Source organism: Nothobranchius furzeri, chromosome 3, assembly GCF_043380555.1.
Source record: "Nothobranchius furzeri strain GRZ-AD chromosome 3, NfurGRZ-RIMD1, whole genome shotgun sequence".
Taxonomy (NCBI): Eukaryota; Metazoa; Chordata; class Actinopteri; order Cyprinodontiformes; family Nothobranchiidae; genus Nothobranchius; species Nothobranchius furzeri.
In genome coordinates, this window is record NC_091743.1 from 44276747 (window position 1) to 44296587 (window position 19841).

The following is a 19841-nucleotide window of genomic DNA, read 5'->3' on the forward strand; positions in this document are numbered from 1 at the left end:
CATCTGATTAAGTCAGAAAACTTTAAAGTGTTGACTTTTAATATACGGCGAGCGATCCTCTGTCATCAACACAGATACCGTCTTTATTCAGAACTTTTGATAGCCAGAGATTATTTGGATGATTTATTTAGCCAGCACACGCATAATTCTAATCATTTAAATCTCCTCTGATATGAGTATCAGGTTGTTTGTGTCATGATTGATTCATCAGCGTGTTTTCATCTGCATCCTGATTTTCTTCTGATGGCTAGCGTGGTGTGCAACGTTGTGTTTTGTTAATGGTTCCAGGCCCAGGGTTGCTGCTAATGACGTGGTTGTAATTGTTTGTCAGTGTGATAATGTGTGATTTCCTATTTCCATGTGAAGTTGGACATTTGATGAAGGAGGGATCTTGTCAGGAAGACAAAGTGCTGTCATTTGTCACCGGCTAAATGAGCTTCTCTCCAGACATCCTCTCGGTTTTTGTTGGCACTATCATATTCACGGATCCTTTTTGGGCTATTGCCATGATTTCCACATTACGCGGTGCATTCTGTTAGAGGGCAAGACACAAAAACACTATTCGCTACACGCCTCTACACATGGAAAGCCAAACGTGTGTTTGGAAAGCGCATGTGTTTCTGAACTCAAACACCATGTTTGAGTTTAGATGTCAAAGCCAGAGTTCAGCAATAATCAACAATGAAATAAAAACGTATGTCTCTCAGTTTTGTTCTGTGCTGACATACAGAAATTTCTTAACTATTTCCAAAAAGCAGGAAGTGAAATTACTGAGTTCGGTAATATGTTATTATTAGTGTTTGCTAGCAGTCCTCGCTTCCTTAAACTTCACGTTCTTAAATAGAGAAACAGTTTCATCATCTAAAGAAGAAGGTCTTCATGGCTTGTGTCACTTTTACACTTCATTCGCACCTGCCTCCACATTTGGTCACGTTATCACATCTAGTTACTTCTCACACAGAGCTGGAAAGTGTAGCCAAGCTTGGGACCTCAATCTTATGTTTTTCTGCAGTTATCAAGTTTATTATTTGCAAAGGCTTAGTTTTAGAAACATTCATCTTTGTGCAACTCATAAACTAGCAAAACTCGTCAGCAGAAGTTAAACATCCTCCTAGCGCCTGGATAAAAGTCCTACATTATACAAGTTTTTAAACTCAGACCTCGATGTCACTCCCCTCTGAGTCGACCGTTTTTATTTGCATCGTTGGCTAGGAAGACTCCAGAAGGAGTGGGACCAGTATAATTGTAAACTGTATAACTAGAGCAGACATTAGTGGATGACATATAAATTCACACTTCTGCAATAATGTAGACAAATGCTAAAGTTTAGCAATAGACTTTATAGTCATTATGTTAACAGCTTATTTAATACTAAATATAGCAACAAACAACATTAAGTTGCAGAGACAAACTACATGTTGATAAACACCCAAAATTGTTTGGGATGGTGTTTAACTCATTCACTGCCAGCTGTTTCCTGATCACTAACGGCCTTCGCTGCCAGCGTTTCTCGCCGTTTTTACTGTTTTTTTAAGAGTCACAGAACGTTGCGCGCTAGCATGATGTCGATGCCAAAACAACCAAACAAAGAGGAGACTCACTTCTTACATCAGGAAGAATCCGCGTGTTTCGAGCGTTATCCGTTCTTTCATAATCCGTTGTCGAATTGTGATCGGCAGACGCTTTTCCGGTTCGCGCCTCACTTTTTTTTACAGGAACTGCCCAAAACGACCTCCAAACACATGGATGTGTTGCTTCCTGATCATGTGATCTGTGACGTACGCCGATGAAGATCGGCTTCAGGGCTGAGATGTTTGTTCTCTCAGCGCGGGGGCTCGTTCTGATGCTCAAACAGTAAAAAAATGCAAATGACGACTAGTCGTCATTGGCAGTGAATGAGTTAAAACCAACAGAGTGTGAAAAAGAGCAGGTGATGTCACCATTGCAATATTAAACAATAACACAACTCAATGTTTTTCTGACATCCTACAACCCACCAAACTTTATGACCTTTATGACCCTTTTCCCGTGTGCTTTGTGTCAAAGGCTAGTGGTGTCCCAGTTCTTTCTGTGAACTGCTAGGGTATGTGGCACAGTGTTTTCAATAGTGTAGTTCAGACCAAACAGTTATAATGTGTTGGTACAGAAGCATTAATGTAGTATTTTTCTTTAAAAATCTTTACTATAGAACATTTAATTTGATTCGGTGTGATGCACTCTGATGCATTACCACCTAAAACAGGATTGCAATCATCAACAAGGTGCTTGGAGAGGATGTGACAAAAAATTGTTTGAATTAGATTTTTGCAAAGGTTCAAAAACCTGATTGTAAAAGTAGAATTGTATTTCCGTTGTCTTTTTTTATTTAGCTTAGTTTGATAGAAAAATAGTGTAATGTATTTAAATGGAAGAGGCGTTCGATTGGGTTTTTAGCATTAGCCCTTATGAATCCCAAGAGTCAACACCTGAATCGGACTTCTCGTATCCAGAACAATGCCCCATTAAGGGGATGTACTCCAGCCGGCCACTAGGGGGTGTTAAGTTTTCTCTGGATCATTCTCGTTTGTCTGGGGCGACGGTGGCACAGGAGTTAAGTGCTCGCCCCGTAATCGGAAGGTTGCAGGTTCGAGCCCCGCTCAGTCTGTTGCTGTCGTTGTGTCCTTGGGCAAGACACTTAACCCACGTTGCCTGCTGGTGGTGGTCGGAGGGACCGGTGGCGCCAGTGCTCGGCAGCCTCGCCTCTGTCAGTGCGCCCCAGGGTAGCTGTGGCTACGTGGTAGCTCATCCCCACCAGTGTGTGAATGTGTGTGTGAATGGGTGAATGACTGATTGTGTTGTAAAGCGCTTTGGGGGGTTCCAAGACTCTAGAAGGCGCTATATCAAATACAGGCCATTTACCATTTACCATCTTCTCTTTAGTTATCATAAATGTCTTTAACACAAACCACATGAGGGCATGTGAAGCATCTCAAAGACACTTTGGTGTGTTCAGCTCGTGTTTAGCCCCGTCTACCTGTGATTGGATCATGTGTTGATGTCAGGTATATTCAGTATAAAAATCCCTCTAAATATGTCGGTGTCTTGTCTTGGGAGTCATATAATAAAGCATATAGAATTACAGGACCATGTAAAAACCATCGTAGTTTCCAAACATCTTTGATTTACATGCTTTCTGAGAAGACTCCTGGTTTTAATTACTCTGAACCTGTGATGTGGGTTTGGAGGCTGATTCCTCCTGGTTAACAATCTCATGAGCTAAAAAGGCCAAAGACAGGAGAGCTATACTGAACGGGTCTCCTGGGGGAGCTACTTATTGTCCCAATTGCCCCTCTGGTCTTCCTTACCACTCCACATCGATTTGTGTCTTCATTGGTTACGCTCTGTCTGCCGTACCACACGTGGGTTAAGTGTAGCCTTTGCTGTTTTACTGTTACCCAGGTCCGTAACACTGACACTTTTTTCTTCAAGGACAAATGGTATAGGAGAAGGCAGATCTCGTGTGAACTCCCCGAGCTCTCGCTAAGCGGCAGATCCCTTTTCAGCGCCAGCTGTTCTCTCAGATACACCAGGCCGTGCTGAAATTCTCTTAATATAATTCTCAGGGCTCAGGAGAATAGTGCAAAACAAGCGTGCCAATGAGGAGAACGTTGAATTTTTCATAAGTGGGCTTCAAGCTCACTGAGTTAGTGGGCAGCACTCTCATTCATGAGCAGATGTTCAGTGCAGTTACACTCTGCAGTTAATGTGAACTTACTGGCCTCTTTGCCATTGGCTGCAAGGACGTTGGCAGCGATCGGACATCTGAGAATTACTCCCAGTAAAAAGCGCAGGCCTGGAAAGCGTTGCCCGGCCTTTTTTAGCCACCTCTCAGCCCAAGAGCTGGATCCTGGACAGGGGAAAGCACTGACAGCCCATCCGTCTTAAGTCCGACAGTGATGAAACACTCGCCACCATTCACTCTGGGAATAGCAATGAAATTCCTGCAAATAGATAATTTCCAAAAGTTATACATTTACTCCTAATAACTGGTGAAACATGGAGCAACAGCACTCAGCTGGCAGGTTTTACAGTTTGTGAGATGTTAAGAACGTGACGGTACTGTTGCTACGGTGAAACAATAATGCTTACAGAGGAATTATTCTATTACCCTTGAAAGAGGAAATCATAGAAACACAGCACCTGTGAGGGGGTAAGTGTTTGGCCCTGAGCTGAAACCAGCTGGTGCTGTGGTCGGGCTGGTGGGCTATATCCTCTCCCCAGCCTGGTGCTTCAGACATCTGCATAGCCAGACTGCCCAGCCGCGGTTTGATGTGGCCATACAGATCTTTAATAGTTTCCTTCTAACAAAGCAAAAGGCTGTGTGATCGGAGTGTGTACGTGACATCGGGATTAGCAGGCGGCGCGCCAGTCATCCCGAGTTTGTGTGAAAGTCATCACAGTGAAGTTGTGCATGTGGGACCTAAACTGAGAAAATGACAAGCTCTTGTTTCCTCTGCACATCTCATTTTCACGTTCTAATTGGTCGTTTTCAGGTTGGCTTTACGAGAGCAAAACTAATTAGTGTTTCTAAATTCAGCTGAAAAAAAAAAGTCAGCTAGCTTGATTGTTCTGGTTTCCTCTCCAGTGTCATGCGCTCAACAAGAAAATAAGACTAATCACTTTCAAATTGCTCATATTTTTAAACCTCGGAACTGAGAGTGGCTCCTGTTCTCTTGGCATTTTGTTTGGCGAGATCAGGGAGCGGTGGTTGCCTTCTCGCCTGTGTACTCACTTTGTGATTCGTGGGAAGTTTGGACTTGGCGCCAGTGGGAAAAAAAAACAATGCGTTGTGTTTTAGGTGGGGTTATTTCTGCTTTGATTGGGAACGTCCTGCTGACAGGAGCAGCCCGGCGAGTTTACAGTAGCTGTGACATTGCTGTTACCTTTATTCAAAGTCCTCCATCTGCAGCGAGCCCTCAGGAAGCCCAGCGCAGGCCCACATAGGCGGCCCGCAGCCTGCGGGGAGGGGAATGAGCCCTGTTTGAGTTGGCAGATGTTCCCCTCTTGGGGAACTTTTGCTGCCTCTGCAGAAAGGCCAGTGGCGTCGACTCTGGTGGGACGGCGGTGATTCAGGGGGCAGGATGGACTTTTTCCACCTCTCCTCCCTTGCAGGAAACATATTTTGCCGTTTGTTCCTTGTATGTTTGCAGTTGGAGGAAAGGAGTTAAGGCGAGGGGGCAGGGGGCACTGAATGACAAAGCTAAGCGGTGCTGGAGCAAAGCAACCTTTGATGATTGAATAAAGGGCGTTTTATCATTGTAATCAAGCAGTTTCTCAGAGGAATATCAGTGGATCTTCATGAACATGATCCATTTTTATTTTCGTCAACAGTGCTGTGGGAATTCAGTCTGCAGACGGCAGTAATTAAAAAAGCTTGATCTAAGGTTAGGGAGGAGTGGGGTTTTAAAGCAATTAGAGCAAATGAAGTTGGACCCAGTTACAGTTTTTGTGCCATTATTTGTTTGATCTGGGGAGTTCTTATTTGAGATGCTAATTCTGTATCTGTGGATATTTAAAGGCGTCCACTGGAGGAAAGATTGGGTTTAGTTTAAGTGAGAGTTAATGTGACAGTGACCTGTTATGTTCTCATACTTAACTCAGCTGGAACAGAAACACACATCAGTGGTTCTATTCTGTGAAAGGCTCTAGTCGGTGAGATTGCGGTGAGAAGAAAATGTTTTTGTTTCACTTTTATGCATGAGGTAAATACGGTAAGACTGTGTCCAGCCTCCCACGCTGACCTCACGTTGCCGCCTCTCTTCTTCTCTCCAGCCAGGAGACCCCAGTGGTGACGTCCTGCTACGCCAGAGCTCCGCGTAAGTACCTCGCCTCAGCGCAGGGTGCAAACTCAAGAGCTAAATTGTTTTTCTTTTGTGTGTCTCTTTTAATAATATGGAAAGTGTTGTGGTTTGAATGCCACAAAACGATAAAGAAGCTTTTGCATAGCAACCGGTTTCCTGATGCAGTAGATCATTGACGTGTGTTTTGAATGCTGACGTACGCTGACAGTAATGCAGCTTGTCAGCGACAGTCTTGTTGGTACAAACGCTTAAAGGTTAATGGTGAACTTGAAGCCTTCAGAAACTGCAGCTTGTGTGCTGGCTCATGCCTGCTTCCATGGACTATTCTAGAAGTCATTACACCTTGTGTGGTGTATAAACACGTCAAAAACAAACAATGACCCCGGGCAGACTCCGCACTGCAAAACAATTTCAGAGCTGGCAGTGTGGTGTAAACATGAAACATGTCTAACCTTCACGCAGGGAAGGCTTCACCTTAAACCTGCAGTTTGTTTTATAGTCCCTGTCGACCTTGATCGGGTGGGTGTAGTTTACATCTCCTCGGTGCTGTTCAGGTGGGCAGATCTCAGGTTTTGGCTTGATCTTTAGACTGAAGTGTTCATTTGAAATATTCTAATTCATTTGCATTCAGTTTAAACATTTTTCCTCACAGATAAATGAGAATATTGAAAATCACAAGCTAGGCACAAAAGCAACTTTATTTCCCAGATTTCTCATCTGGTCTTTAACGCTCAGTTGTCTCCTTTCATAGACGCCCGAGTCTGTGAGCTGGTTCACACTGAGCCGACGGTGGCCGTACAGCAATGTGAGCCCACATCTTTAATAAAGCCCAGCTGCTGAATGATCAAATAGAGACTGTAATTAAGGCCTGAGCATAGACCCATGTAAAATTCTCTGTGGAATGCTAACAACCTGCGATATTTCCTCTGGAATTTGGTGCGCAGGTCTCAGAGAGGGGAGGGGGACCCGGTGTTTGGGGTTCAGAGAGGGAAGTGGGGAGTGGTCATGTTGTTCCGTGTCAGATTGATGCTAATCAGGGATAGACTGAGTCCCGAATAAAACCAAAGAAGCAGGGATTAAGCACGGGCTAATCCAGAACTCCACTGGGCTATGACTACTGGAGACGATACTGGAGAACACCATTCGTTTGGTGGTTTCAGAATGTCTCGCAGTTTTTAATGGGTCTCAGTTTTTCCTCATTCAAAAGACAGATTTTTCACTGCGAGAGTCTGGAGTCACTCTGAATTTTGTTTCCATGAGTTAGAAATTGACCATTTTGTGAGTGCTTAGCAGCCTATGACATCAACCTGTGACCAACTGGAGACAAATAATTTATCTGACGATCCAAGCATGACAGATCTGAAAAGAAAAGGAGAATAAATGTCAAACAAACGTGTCCAGAGCCTCTTTTGTACACACTGCTCTCGTATGAGGGCGATATCTTGGTAGTCAAAGTTCGCAGATGACATCACTGTTGTTGGTTTGATATCTAGCAGTGAGTTTGTGCACAGCAGGAAGGTAGAGCAGCTCGCCGATTGGTGTACGTCAAACCATCAGTCTGGCAACGACTGGAGAGATAATAGTGGACTTCAGAAGGAAAGCTGGTGAAAATGGCCTGCACATGACCTCTGACCTTACATGGGCCACCAACACAACCGGCGTCACTGAGGGTCTCAGAGCGGCTGATGTTTGTACTGGCGATGGTTGATATGGAAAATGTCTTCGAGGCTTCAAGCATAGATTTGCTCATGTAGATGAGAAACCACCCAATCAGCCTAGAGCCTGAAGCTGAGGAACAGCTGCTTCCCTGGGGCAGTGGCAGTCTCGACCACTGAATTCTGGTTATTATTGACATTAGTTTTTTATGCTGATCAGAGCAACACATTCTGTTTTACCATGCATCTGCTGTTGAATGACAAGCATGTATCTTTCTGTAGCCCTTTTTACAAGACACACCGTGCCGGCATGTCGTTGTAAAATTACCGCAACGGTGTGTCTTGTAAACGTGCCATGCCAGCATAGTGATGCGCAAATTCTGTGGCGTTTGTTCCGCCTTGCTTGGTGGTAATATTGCAGTAATTGTCAGTCTTATAAACGGTGATTGTGCCTTGGCGCAACAGAGGGAGGTGTCAGGATGGCATGGGAAGTTGCTGCCGAGCTCAGGCTGGCAACTCCATTTTGAAAATGAAAGTAAATATGGATTGCATGTTTTGCTTTTGTACACAGAATCAGCTGAGATGATAATCTGGAGCAATGTAGAGCTCCAGGAGCTTCTCTCCATTGGAGCTGGAGCTCAGATCATCAGAGACTGCATGGGGACTGTGGAGGAGAGACACCTTTAGGAGCGTCTAGTTAAGAAAACGTAATCAACGCAGCTACGATAGCAGTAAAAAGCAAGTTATGTCCAAGTTAAATGGAAGTCTGCGGCAGTGCAGAGACCGCCCCATACCCTCTTTACGCCGCCATTGTGTAATGTTTGTGAAAAAGACAAGATTGCACAACACTGCTGCCACGGTCTGACCACTTATAAAAGACCTAACTCTTACTGCACACTGGAAGCATCAGCAGCACGAAACCGCAGCGGAAACGTTTACTCGCGACTATTGCTGCACTCCAGGCAACACAGGGAGAGTCTCAGCTGCGAGGCGGCTCCTCCGCTGTGCTCCTTGCTTAACTCGCGAGATCACAAAATCCCTCGAGTTCATGCCGTCCATCATTAAACCCAAAAGAAGGCAATCACGTTTGATATCATATATGAAAAAGCTCCTCTCCACTGCCAGGATTAAAGCCATGAAAAACACACCACTGCACTTCTGGTCATCTTAGGTCACTTGTACTGACATAATCTACATAGATATGAAATTGGATTGCTGCAATGGACTTTTATTTTGAAAAATACCTGGGATTTTACACTGAAACTGTGTGTGATTTCCTGTATAGCCCTATGTTAACTGCAGAAAGTGTCGCGTCCCAGAAGCGGCTCATGGCAATAATAGATCTGTAGCAGCGCGGCGTGCCGCTTTTGGGACGCGCCTGAAAATTGCAGCGACGCGGCTGGTTTGAATCACCCCCATAGACTCAAATGGATTCTATTTGAAGCAGTGACGTTTCGCTGCCGTTCCCCTTCGCTGATGCTGAAGGCTCCCCTAATACCGCCACAGCGTTGTGGCGATGTGGCGGTATTCTTTTGTAAAACAGGCTCGACTCTCTAAACTGTTTATTTAATTTTGTTTCGAGCATATTTCTGCCCCTGACTTAGCTGCGAGGACGGTGATCATTCCCAGTTTAATTCGTGTGCAGAAACAGTTTGATAGTAAATGGAAAGTATGAGTGTTGTGTCGTTTGACAATGCAAATGAACCATCTCAAACTTTTCCCCACCCTCTTAAGAGGGATTGCATTTACATAACAGGCCGGGGTTTGATGCTCATGCAAATTCTTCGTACCGACAAACCGTAGTTTTCCCAAATTCTATTTTTTAACTTTAGTTTTTACAAAAGTGGTTTGTTAATCAAAATATTTAAATAACATGCAATCAGATGAATATGAAAAATAGCTACGAGTAGAAAAAAAATCTCTCCGAATTTTTTAGAGCAATTTACAGCTGCAGCGCTGCTGTGCGTGGAAATGAATCCTAAACTTGTAATTACGCGGCACTTTTGAATATTAATTGGACAGAGAAAGACACCGAGATGAGAACTGTAAGTGCAGGGCTCCTAAGCTTCTATTATTAAATACCTTTCTGCTTCTTTGCTGCCGAGCTTGTTTCTCTAAGTGAAACAATGTCATTTGATTTTCGCTGATGTAGCGTGTGTACTTCATAGATGGATGGATTGGATGTATCCAATTAGCCATGGCCATTGCCTGTGCATTTAAGCTGACAGTGGTGCTTGTGCTTGCCTCCAATTTGATTTTTTTTTTTAAATACTCCTATAAAGTACTTTAAAGGTCGGTAAAGAGCATCACGTGAAGAAGGCACACCTGATTCAGATCAGATTTGCGGCTGTAATAAATATTCTTAATTAGACAAAAGAGAGAATAATTGATTTTCTGTAAGTAACGTAAAGGAAAGGGTGACCCAGACTTGGCTCATTTTTTGTTTTACATGAAACACTGGGAGTGCTTTACAGTTTCACTTAAGGTTATGTGTGTGTGTGTGTGTGTGTGTGTGTGGGGTGGGTGGGGTGGGTGGGTGGCTATGAGGAGTGATGGCCCGTGGCGTTAACTACTCAGATGCACGCCGTCTCTTTCCAGGCATCCTGACCTTCCAAACAGTTCGTACCGTGTGGCCGGTTTGTGATGGCGAGCCCTGTTTGTAAACATGAAAGGAGGCATGAGAGGCGTGTTGGGCCTGGTTTTGCTCAGCTCGTGGACGGGCGCAACACAACATGACAAGCAACAGATGTGTCACACAGGCTGAAATCAAATCAGCCGTCCAGCGTGGACTCGTGCACACCATCAGGCACTTTTGTGGTGATGAGGCAGAGAGGCAGTGAGCCCTGCTGGCAGATGAGACAAGGCAGCGCCTCTGCTGCTCCCAGCTTCCTGTCTGGAAGAGGACAGGCCTGTTTGTGGGCTGCTTTGACACTCCAGTCACTTTGTCATCTGGGGGTGTTCACTGCAGCTCTGATTATATGTACACACTGCACTCAAAGAGCGTCATATCAGCCGCGTGACAGGTAGACTCCCAATGAGACAACAGCCAGAGGGGGTGTCCTTTTCAATACACTGTGTGAGCACAAAGCGCCGAAACAAAATAACATCACATGACATCGTGTTGAATGCTCTCATGTTGTGGTTTTTGCCATTTGGAATGAATTTTGTGAGACAGAGTGGGTTTTTGCTGCAGAGCAGAGAAGTGGAAGCTACAGCAGAACTTAGCTTTACCCAACGAGCATGTTAATGATGTTCTCAGGAGCTTCATCTTCCTGTGTCCACTGCCCCGTAAGCAAATAGTGCGGCTTCATGTTGAGCCAGTGGGGGACAAATGGGAATCCATCATGTGAGCAGATGAATGAATGGTGTAGCAACAGCTGCTTGACCGAGTGTGTTACTACAGCCTGTCAAACCACATCTGTTTACCACTCTCACACACACACACACACACACACACACACACACACACACAAGTGTTTGTATCCACAGGTATAATTGAGCCATTTTCCTGAGGGCGGCTGTGACGCCCCCACTAACTTATTTTCCAACTTTAGATTAGAGTTTGGGGGGGGGGGGTTACCGATCGTAATCACATGCAGCAACGCTGCAATGTAAATTCGGCTTATCAGCTTTGTCAATTTGGTTAAGTGACACGTACGTGGGTGATTCACGCATCCCAAACTCCGAGGCTCCGGCGTGCCGATGTCATTTAAAACACACGGGTAGCTTAGATTCTTAACAAGCCAGAACTTAATGGTGAAAATGATTGTGTGGCGAACCCACACAGAGAAGAGGAAAAATGCAAATCCCTTCCAAGCTTTTCACCCTTCCACTGGGGATAACTGTCCACATTCAGCATGAATGGTCTATGGAAATTGGAATGGCTATATCTAGATCTAAAATGCAGCATTTAAATATTCAAATGTTACACCAAACAATATCATGCATTGTGGCTTTTATTATTTGCATACAACTCTGTTTTCTGCTGTGTGCTGGGGAGAATACAGGAAGAGGGAGATGAGTGGAGGATGCCGAGGGCACCAACAAAGCCTTTGTCTGCCAGTCAAAGGGAAGCAGTTGAGTTTGTGTGGACACTTATGCAGGTTTGGATGTCTTTTAGTTAAAACAACAAGGACATGCAGCCTTTTTGACATAACTAAATCATGAATCTCATCTTTCTTGAAGCTGTGTTTGTTGTTGATGCAAACCAACAGTTACAGAGCGTTTTCTAGAGAAGAAACTGTCGATCAAGGAAGTAAATAGAATGCATTTAAATAACGACAGCTGTGTGTTGGGATCAGACGTAACAGCTTTAACCCTCAGAAGCGGGGTCTTGTTCTGAATGACTGAGACACACTTTAGATTTAGTTAGCTCTAACAAGGTCACGATGCTAACAGCTAGGTCTGGCTGTGATAAGAGGTGTTATAGTATACTCTAGGGATGCACATTTTATGAAACTTCTTTAACTGGTTCTTGACGCCCCCTAACGGTTTACAGCCAGTTACCCAGAAGCCCCTCGACGCACACAAACGCCCCAGCTCTATAAATAATAACTCTTTTTCCGTCGACTCTTTATTATTATTCTGGCGCACAACTCAAGTCCCACACGCATTACATTTATGAACAAAAAGTAAAGAGAGTAGATGAAATGTCCGTCGGACTCAGTGCTTGTTGCGCAGCGCACCGTCTGGTGTCAAACACACAGCGCCGCTTGCAATTGCAGCTTATTCTGGACTCAGGCCATGATTGTTAAAAAAAACACTTTAGTTTCCTTACATTTAGCTAAATAATTACACTGACATTTCTTTATTTTTCTAGACAAATTAGGAGTCAGAAGCAAGCAGGAGCAGCATGGCCGACTGACCTCATGCTGGTCTTGGTTCACTTTGCTGCGCCATGTTCTGCCAGGCTCTTGATCCTTTGATGTGAAGCTTATTGTGTTGCAAGAATGAAATAACTAAGAATAAACTGCTCCCATGCTGTGCTCTTTGCCAACTGCTTCATGTTTGAGCACACTTGTTTGGTCATGTGACAAGCTCATTTCTTCTTCTGTGGTTGTCCAGTTAACATATTATGATAGCAGTGCTCATGTGCCCTCTAGTGGCATAAAATATATCACAGCACAGCAAAAGGACTAGAAGCAGTTGACCAGATGGAATTATTTTACCCGGTTACAACATTAACAGCAATTTAACTGGTTAACTAGGTACATCCCTAGTATTCTCATAAAGGTCTTCAAATTAAAGGTCATTCAGGTCTGTTCCACTTACTGATCCTCTAGATTGTGTGTTGAGACGGTGAGAGGAGCAGGAGGCCTTGGTCACCATCTGACAGGGTTAGACTTGTCTGTAGGCTCTATCACACACACACACACACACACACACACACACACACACACACACACACACATGCAGGCAAACACACGCATCCACACACACACACACGCACACACACACACACACACACATGCAGGCAAACACACACACACACACACACACGCACACCCACACACACCCACACACACACATGCATGCACACTAACACACACACATGCAGGCACACACACATACGCACACACGCACGCACATGCACACACACACACACACACACACACACACACACACACACACACACACACACACACACACACACACACACACACACAAACATGCATGCACACTCACACACACACAAACATGCATGCACACTCACACACACATGCAGGCACACACAAAAACTTTTCAGTGTCATGGACACTCATGCACACTCACACACGCACATGCACACATACACAAACACATGCACACACACACATACACAGGCACACACACACACACACACATGCACACACACACACACACACACACACACACACAAACATGCATGCACACTCACACACACATGCAGGCACACACACACACATGTACGCACAGTCATGGGCACTCATGCACACTCACACACGCATATGCGTACACACACACACACATGCACACACACACACACACACGCACGCACGCACGCACACACACACACACAATGTAGTAAAATGGAATCTGTGAGTTTTAATTCTGAATGCAGTGTAGGAACACCTCCATATAATCAGCCATTAAAAATAATGGCGTTTAAATTTAGCTGGTGTCATTATTCAGCAGTGATTCATAACTCGTCAGTCTTGACGGATCTCTGTGGTGCATCGTTTTTTATCTTTCATTAAATTACACAGAAAACCAGTTAAAAGTTTGAAAAATATCATTTAAAGGCACTGCAAATATATTGTTTTAATAAATGCAAATGGCTCAGCACCTAACATGCCAGTTTCAAGCTGAGATCATCTTATTTTAAGGAAAGATGGAGGTTTAGTTGTTTTGTTCAAATCTTAAGACAAAACACTTTGATCAAAACACAGTCAGTTTGAAAACAGCCTGCTGGATTTACAGCGTTTTACCCACTCAGTGTCCTGTACCCCTTAAAGATTTTATCAAAACCCATTTTCCATGTTTGTCTTTTCTAAGGTCCATCCATCCCTTTTCAGCCAGTTATCCGGGGTTGGGTTGTGGAGCAGCAGCCTAAGCAGAGAGGGCCAGCTCCTCTGGGTAAATCCCTAGGCGTTCCCTGTCCAGCTGAGAGACATAGCCCCTCCAGGTCTTCTCCCAGTTGGACATGGCCGGAAAACCTTACCAGGGAATGTGTCCAGGAGGCATCCTGACCAGATGCCCGAGCCACCTCAACTGGCTCCTCTCGGTGTAGAGGAGCAGTGGATCCACTCTGAACCCTCCCGGGAACCTTCTCACCCTCTCTCTAAGGGAGAGTCCAGACACCCTGTGGAGAAAACTCATTTAGGCCACTTGTATTCACAGTCTTGTTCTTTCGGTCAATACGCAAAGCTTGTGACCATAGGTGAGGCTAGGAATGTAGATCGACCGGTAAATCAAGAGCTTTGCCTCGCAGGTCAGTTCTCTCTTTACCACGACAGATCGGTACAACGCCTGCATCACTGTGGACGCAGCACCAATCCACCTGTTGATTCTGCCCTCCGTCTTTCCCTCACTGTGAACAAGACCCCCAAGACTCCTCCACTTGGGGCAGGTCATAAGACTTAAGTTGATAGCAGCCATATTGACTTGGCCTGACTCAGCTGTTAATGTAGATAAAATGAAGATCTGCTGAGTTTCATTCACATCCATCTAGTGTTATTGCTGGACTTCAAAAGGCTAATGATGATTGCTAAAATAAGAATAAGGAATATCAAATTGCACCCCATCAAAGGTTAGACTTAGTAAAGAGTCACATGTAGGAAAAGCCTTTTAGCTCTTTGACACGGCACACAAATTCACAAAACAGGTTTTTGTGCACGATGATTAGCGAGAGACCTCATAAGGGCTCAGTATGCTGCCTGATGTGGATTTAAATGAGCCAGAGGTGTGTAGTAGTGAAAGTTGGCTGTGAGAGAGGAAGGCCTACCGCAAGGGGTTGACCAAGTAGCCAGAGATCAGCTTCCTGTCGAACAGAGATTAGTTCTTTATTTCAACATCTAATCCCTGTGAGGCTCCTGAGGAGAACAGTGGGCAGAGTGGGCTTCAACGTCTGCATGTCTTCTTCTGCACTAGTCCACACAACACCGCCTGTAATCCCTGGTTACTCAGGGCATTTACGTGTGGATTATGGCTCAGATTAGGATGAATCAAGGATGCCATAACTGATGTATTTTTAACTTTCTGTGCTAAAATGCAGCATTTCTCTAGAAGGCTCTGATTGGCCACTGGCACTCTTTACTCTGTATTTAGACATGCTGGTGTTTCAACAGGACTACTCCACTTTTACTGATTAAATGTCGTCTCCACTATTTCTCTTTCAGATATGCAGAACATTCTATTTGTCTGCATTATTAATGTGTACATTGAATTATTGAAGGGAGATAATTTCTGATCAGATTAATATTAAATCCCTGTGAAATATTAATGGCTGATGTTAAAAATGATGATCTTACGGAACCATTAATTTAATCATAAACGGACGTCCTAGCGGTGGCAGGGAGTCAAATATGGCGGGGCTGTTTGAGCCTCCTTCCCTTGAGTTGCTGCATATGAAATATTACAGCGGTCCACTTTGTTCTGCTAATGTCACCGTCCAGTTGTGCCCTAGGGCTGACGGCCGAGTCACACGGGGGGAGTTCTCCAGCATATGTCTACAGCTGTCTTTTGTCACCTTGTCCACAGATGACCTCTGCAGCGGGCAGGAGGAACGTTTTAAAGATTTTTTATTTGGGTGTTAATATTAAGTTGGTCCCTTTAGCACCTCGGCTGACTGGCAGAGCTCCACCTCCAGCCCGTCCTCCCAAATCCAGATCCAACGCCTGTGGCTAAACTCAAAATAACAATGGCGCTGCCTTTTGTGTGTTTTTCTAACCTTCTGGTCTCATGAAGGGTCACTGGACCATTTTCAAGAATGTCTGTGTGAAGTCTTAAATATTATGTATTTTACATAGTTTCCTTAAAGAAACGTGTAGATGTGGCTGTTAATTTCTGGAAATATCCATCAAAATATGCTGAAAATGAATTAAATGATACCCAGATGTTGAAAAATATTGGCGCCTTTGTAACATATAACCATAAAATTGGATCTAAAATACATGTGAGCAAGTCTAACTTCCTGGGTGACACCATGTTAGACACTGTTTCCTTCTACGGGAGCCCGTCGGGACAAAATGCATTTGCTGATTTGTGACAAGCGGTTACAAAACTTTCTCCTTTCATAAACGTTTTACACATTTACCCCTTCACTCGTTGCCATTGATCAAAGGGAGTCTGATGTGATTTTGTTACTGGAGGCTGAGCTCCCAGGGACTCTTGACCCCAATGGCTATCCGTTGGTAAGGTCTTACTCCAACACTAAAATACTGCTTGCACGCAGTGATTTAGGTATGTACTGCCCCCTATTGCCAGGGGAAATACACGTTGTCACATTAACAGCATCATTTGGAGAAGAGAGAAGTAAATGTAGTCAAGTATGTCAGAAATGTTTTATTACAGAGACAGGAGATTGATCTGCTTTGGTCTCAGCTCTATTTCTTTAAACTGAGGCTGTTCAGGAAACTATTTGCAATCAGTGAAACATTAATTAGTTATAGCTTTTTACTCAGAAACCACTTCTCGTGAAGAGACTTGTGCCACACGAGCCTACGTCAGATTAAATCTGAACACTTTTAAACAGAAAATCTTTGATCTATCGTTTTGCTGGTCGTTGTGACGTTCCCCGTCGTGATTGCAGAACACAGAGTTTGGAGAGCAACATGATGAGCCGTTATGCCAACATAACGGTAAGCACCCAGAACATTAATTGTGTTTTAAATGCTAATGCCCATCAGGAACATTATGACGAAGACTTGAAAGACTCCCCATTCAAAATTTGATAGCCAGGGAGAAGCAAATGATGTCAGATATTTGATATTTAAATGATTTTCAAATGAACAGAACCGTGAGCAGAGGAGACGAGAGTAGTTTCCCCTGGTGATCCTCCAGGCTCCTTTGTTTCCCCGTGCGTCTCCAGCTCATTAATGTTCTAAGCATACGAGAGAACAGACCATGCCCATGGCTGGGTGACACCTAGGGCCTAGCCCATTTACAGATACTGTATACACACACACACACACACACACACACACACACACACACACACACACACACACACGCACACACACACACACACACACACACACACACACACACACACACACACACACACATACACACACACACACACATACACACACACACACTTCTAGAGTCCGTCGACTCTTTCAGGAAGTGATGGCCGTCGAGCCATCCTGATTAAAATGACAATAGTCTAATTAACTCGACCTCGGTGTCAGGCGGCTGAACGGCTGATGGCCCACCAGTTCCTGTTAGAAACCCTTTTGTCTCCTCAGCGTTCAAAAAATATGTTTTTCCTTTTTTTCTCACAAAAATGCCTCAACCCCATTCGACAGGATTTGCTAATGGCAATTATTTCACATAAGCTAATTAAATCCAGGCAAAAAATAGAAAAAGTTGAAATCCTTCTCTCCAGTGCTCCCGGGATTTGTCGTTTGGAGTATAATATCACAAGCTCCTCCGAGCAATGTTAGTCATTTAGATTATGTACAATAATAAAGTGGTGTCTCGCTCCTCAGCCTGATTTCATCTGAAACGTCTCCGTGAGACCGCCTCCCCACCTTTGGCCTCTGCTGGTCAGCGGGTCGAGCACACTGATAAAATGACACGTTCAAACAAACTCGACTTCTTCCACTGGCAGTGTGTGAAGAGAAGGTTTGACTCGAGCCCCTGTTAATCTCGGGCATTGTTTGATGGACTCGAGTAAAGTGCAGGGGAAAGAAAAGGGAACAGCAACTTTAATGACTGGAGAAGAAACTGCTTTTTGTTCTGCCATCTTTCTGTTGGTGATGAAGGTCTACAGGGAGATAATTACGCTTTAGTGTGGAGTTAATGAAAGCAAAACTTCTCTTTTCTGCTGAAAAAAGGAAGGGCATGTCTTTTGTACTGGTATCTGCAGATGTCTCCCACCCTTGACAAGGCGCACAGTGAATTGGGTTTGTTTTAAGGTTCCCCCCCCCCCCCCCCTTGCCTGTCAGTCTGCGGCTGATATGAGCGATCTGTGAATGAAGCCTGAGTCAATGAGGTCTGTGTCTCCTCTGCACTGCTGCATGTGCCTGTCTGTGAGCATTAGACATGTTGTAAAACATCAAATGAGAACATCACAACAGGTCATCAGGGACTCGCGCTAATTTGAATGAAAGAAAAATCCAGGCCAGAGAAGGGATGAGGACATTTGTTTTAATTCCTAGCATCACCCTGGTGTTTAAGCATGTGTTCGCCATCAAATGACCCTGCACAGGTTTTAATCTATTACACAACAACACGGGAGCCATACGCGTTCTCTGACTTCAGATGCCCCATCGTGCACGTGGAGCTGTTGATCAAGCATCGTCCGGACTGGCCGAAGAACGCCCCATTAAGCTGTCCTTGTGGAAGTTCACATCTGGTGTGTGGAGGTGTGTGCGAGAGGACAGCCACCCCCCAAAGCCCCGTCTCCAGCCTCTCCAACAGCACTCTCACATTTCATCATCTGCCGTCCAGCTCCACGGCGCTGCTGCACAAGTTGGCCGCTCTGGATCCATCTGTTGTTATTATTTTCCGCTGATAATTGGCCTGAACAATGGAATGCCTGTGTCCCCCTCGTCTTTGAAACACTAAACCCTGTTTATTTTCCAGCATCCTATTCTTGCTCTCCTTTCTGTCTGTCTCCCCTCCTGTCAGCTAGTGTCACCTCACCCCTTAACCCCCTCCCCCTGATCCATCTGAGAGGGTTTCACATGAAAATGACATCTCTGGCTGCCCGGCTTAGTGTGAGCTCAGCATCTGATGCCTGTCTCTAGTTCCTGTGGACTCCACTCACTTCCTGTCTCTTTTTACTCCGTTTTTTTTTCTAGAAGATTGCCGATATTCATTTTCTCTAAAAAGAAATTTTAATTAAATCCAGAGAATGAAAGTAGGAGTAGTGAAGGACCAAAGGAATTTGTAAAACAACAAATATCCTTATAGATCAGTTTATCTTGTGTCTCCTCCAGGAAGCGTGGGATAGAAAAAGGATTTGTAAAAACTCAAGGTGTGCTTATGGTTTCTTTTTTGAAAAGAGGACATCATTTTAATGAAAAGCCACACCAAAACTATGACCCACATAAGTTAATTAAAACGTGGTGTTTAAAGTTTTAATTAGAGTTTTAGGTTGTAATTAAGCAGCGTTTGTGTGTGTTTTTGTGCTCAGAATAAAACTGTTAGTTTTATAAAATGTTACCTAGGGATGTCCTAATCATGTGTCTTTTTTGCGCCCCTAAACCCAGTTTGGGTCTTTTCACATTTCAGATCTGAAGAAGTCTCAATCTGATACTCGCATTTTAATGCAGAAAACCTCCCATGAATACATTAGAGTTGATAAACGGCCTCAGAGATGTGTGATATCTTAGTAGTTCTGCAACACCGTAATGGAATCAGCGTTTTTTCACTGCTTTTTAAGGTACTTGTATTTTTCACTTTGTTTTTACTTTTTGTTCTTTAGTTTATTATGTAATTATTTTTTATAAAAATTATTTTTTTTACATTTACTTAGCTTAAATCATAAATAAAAAACAACACATTTGTTGAGTGACCTAAATCCCTCAATAATAAAAAGTCCTCAAGGCAAAAATCTTCATTTTATGGGGACAGTTATTATGTCACACCGCGGGGTGACACTTTGCTCTGTGCTCAGGAAAAAGCAAAATAACATAAAAACATAAAAGAGGTCTTTCAC

At 44.1% G+C, this 19841-nt stretch overlaps 1 protein-coding gene across 22 annotated transcripts in view; it reads left to right on the forward strand.

Annotated features, from left to right (window-relative positions):
* Nucleotides 1–19841, forward strand: part of foxp1b (forkhead box P1b) — a 243519-nt gene that overhangs the window by 74519 nt on the left and 149159 nt on the right. For 17 of the 22 annotated variants that reach the window (XM_070549199.1, XM_054748493.2, XM_070549203.1 and 14 more), the window contains one exon: nucleotides 5812–5855. The exons of the other annotated variants lie outside the window; for them this stretch is intronic. The gene's annotated coding sequence lies outside the window, so the exon portion shown is untranslated. The remainder of the gene's footprint in view (nucleotides 1–5811; nucleotides 5856–19841) is intronic. 22 annotated transcript variants of the gene reach the window in all.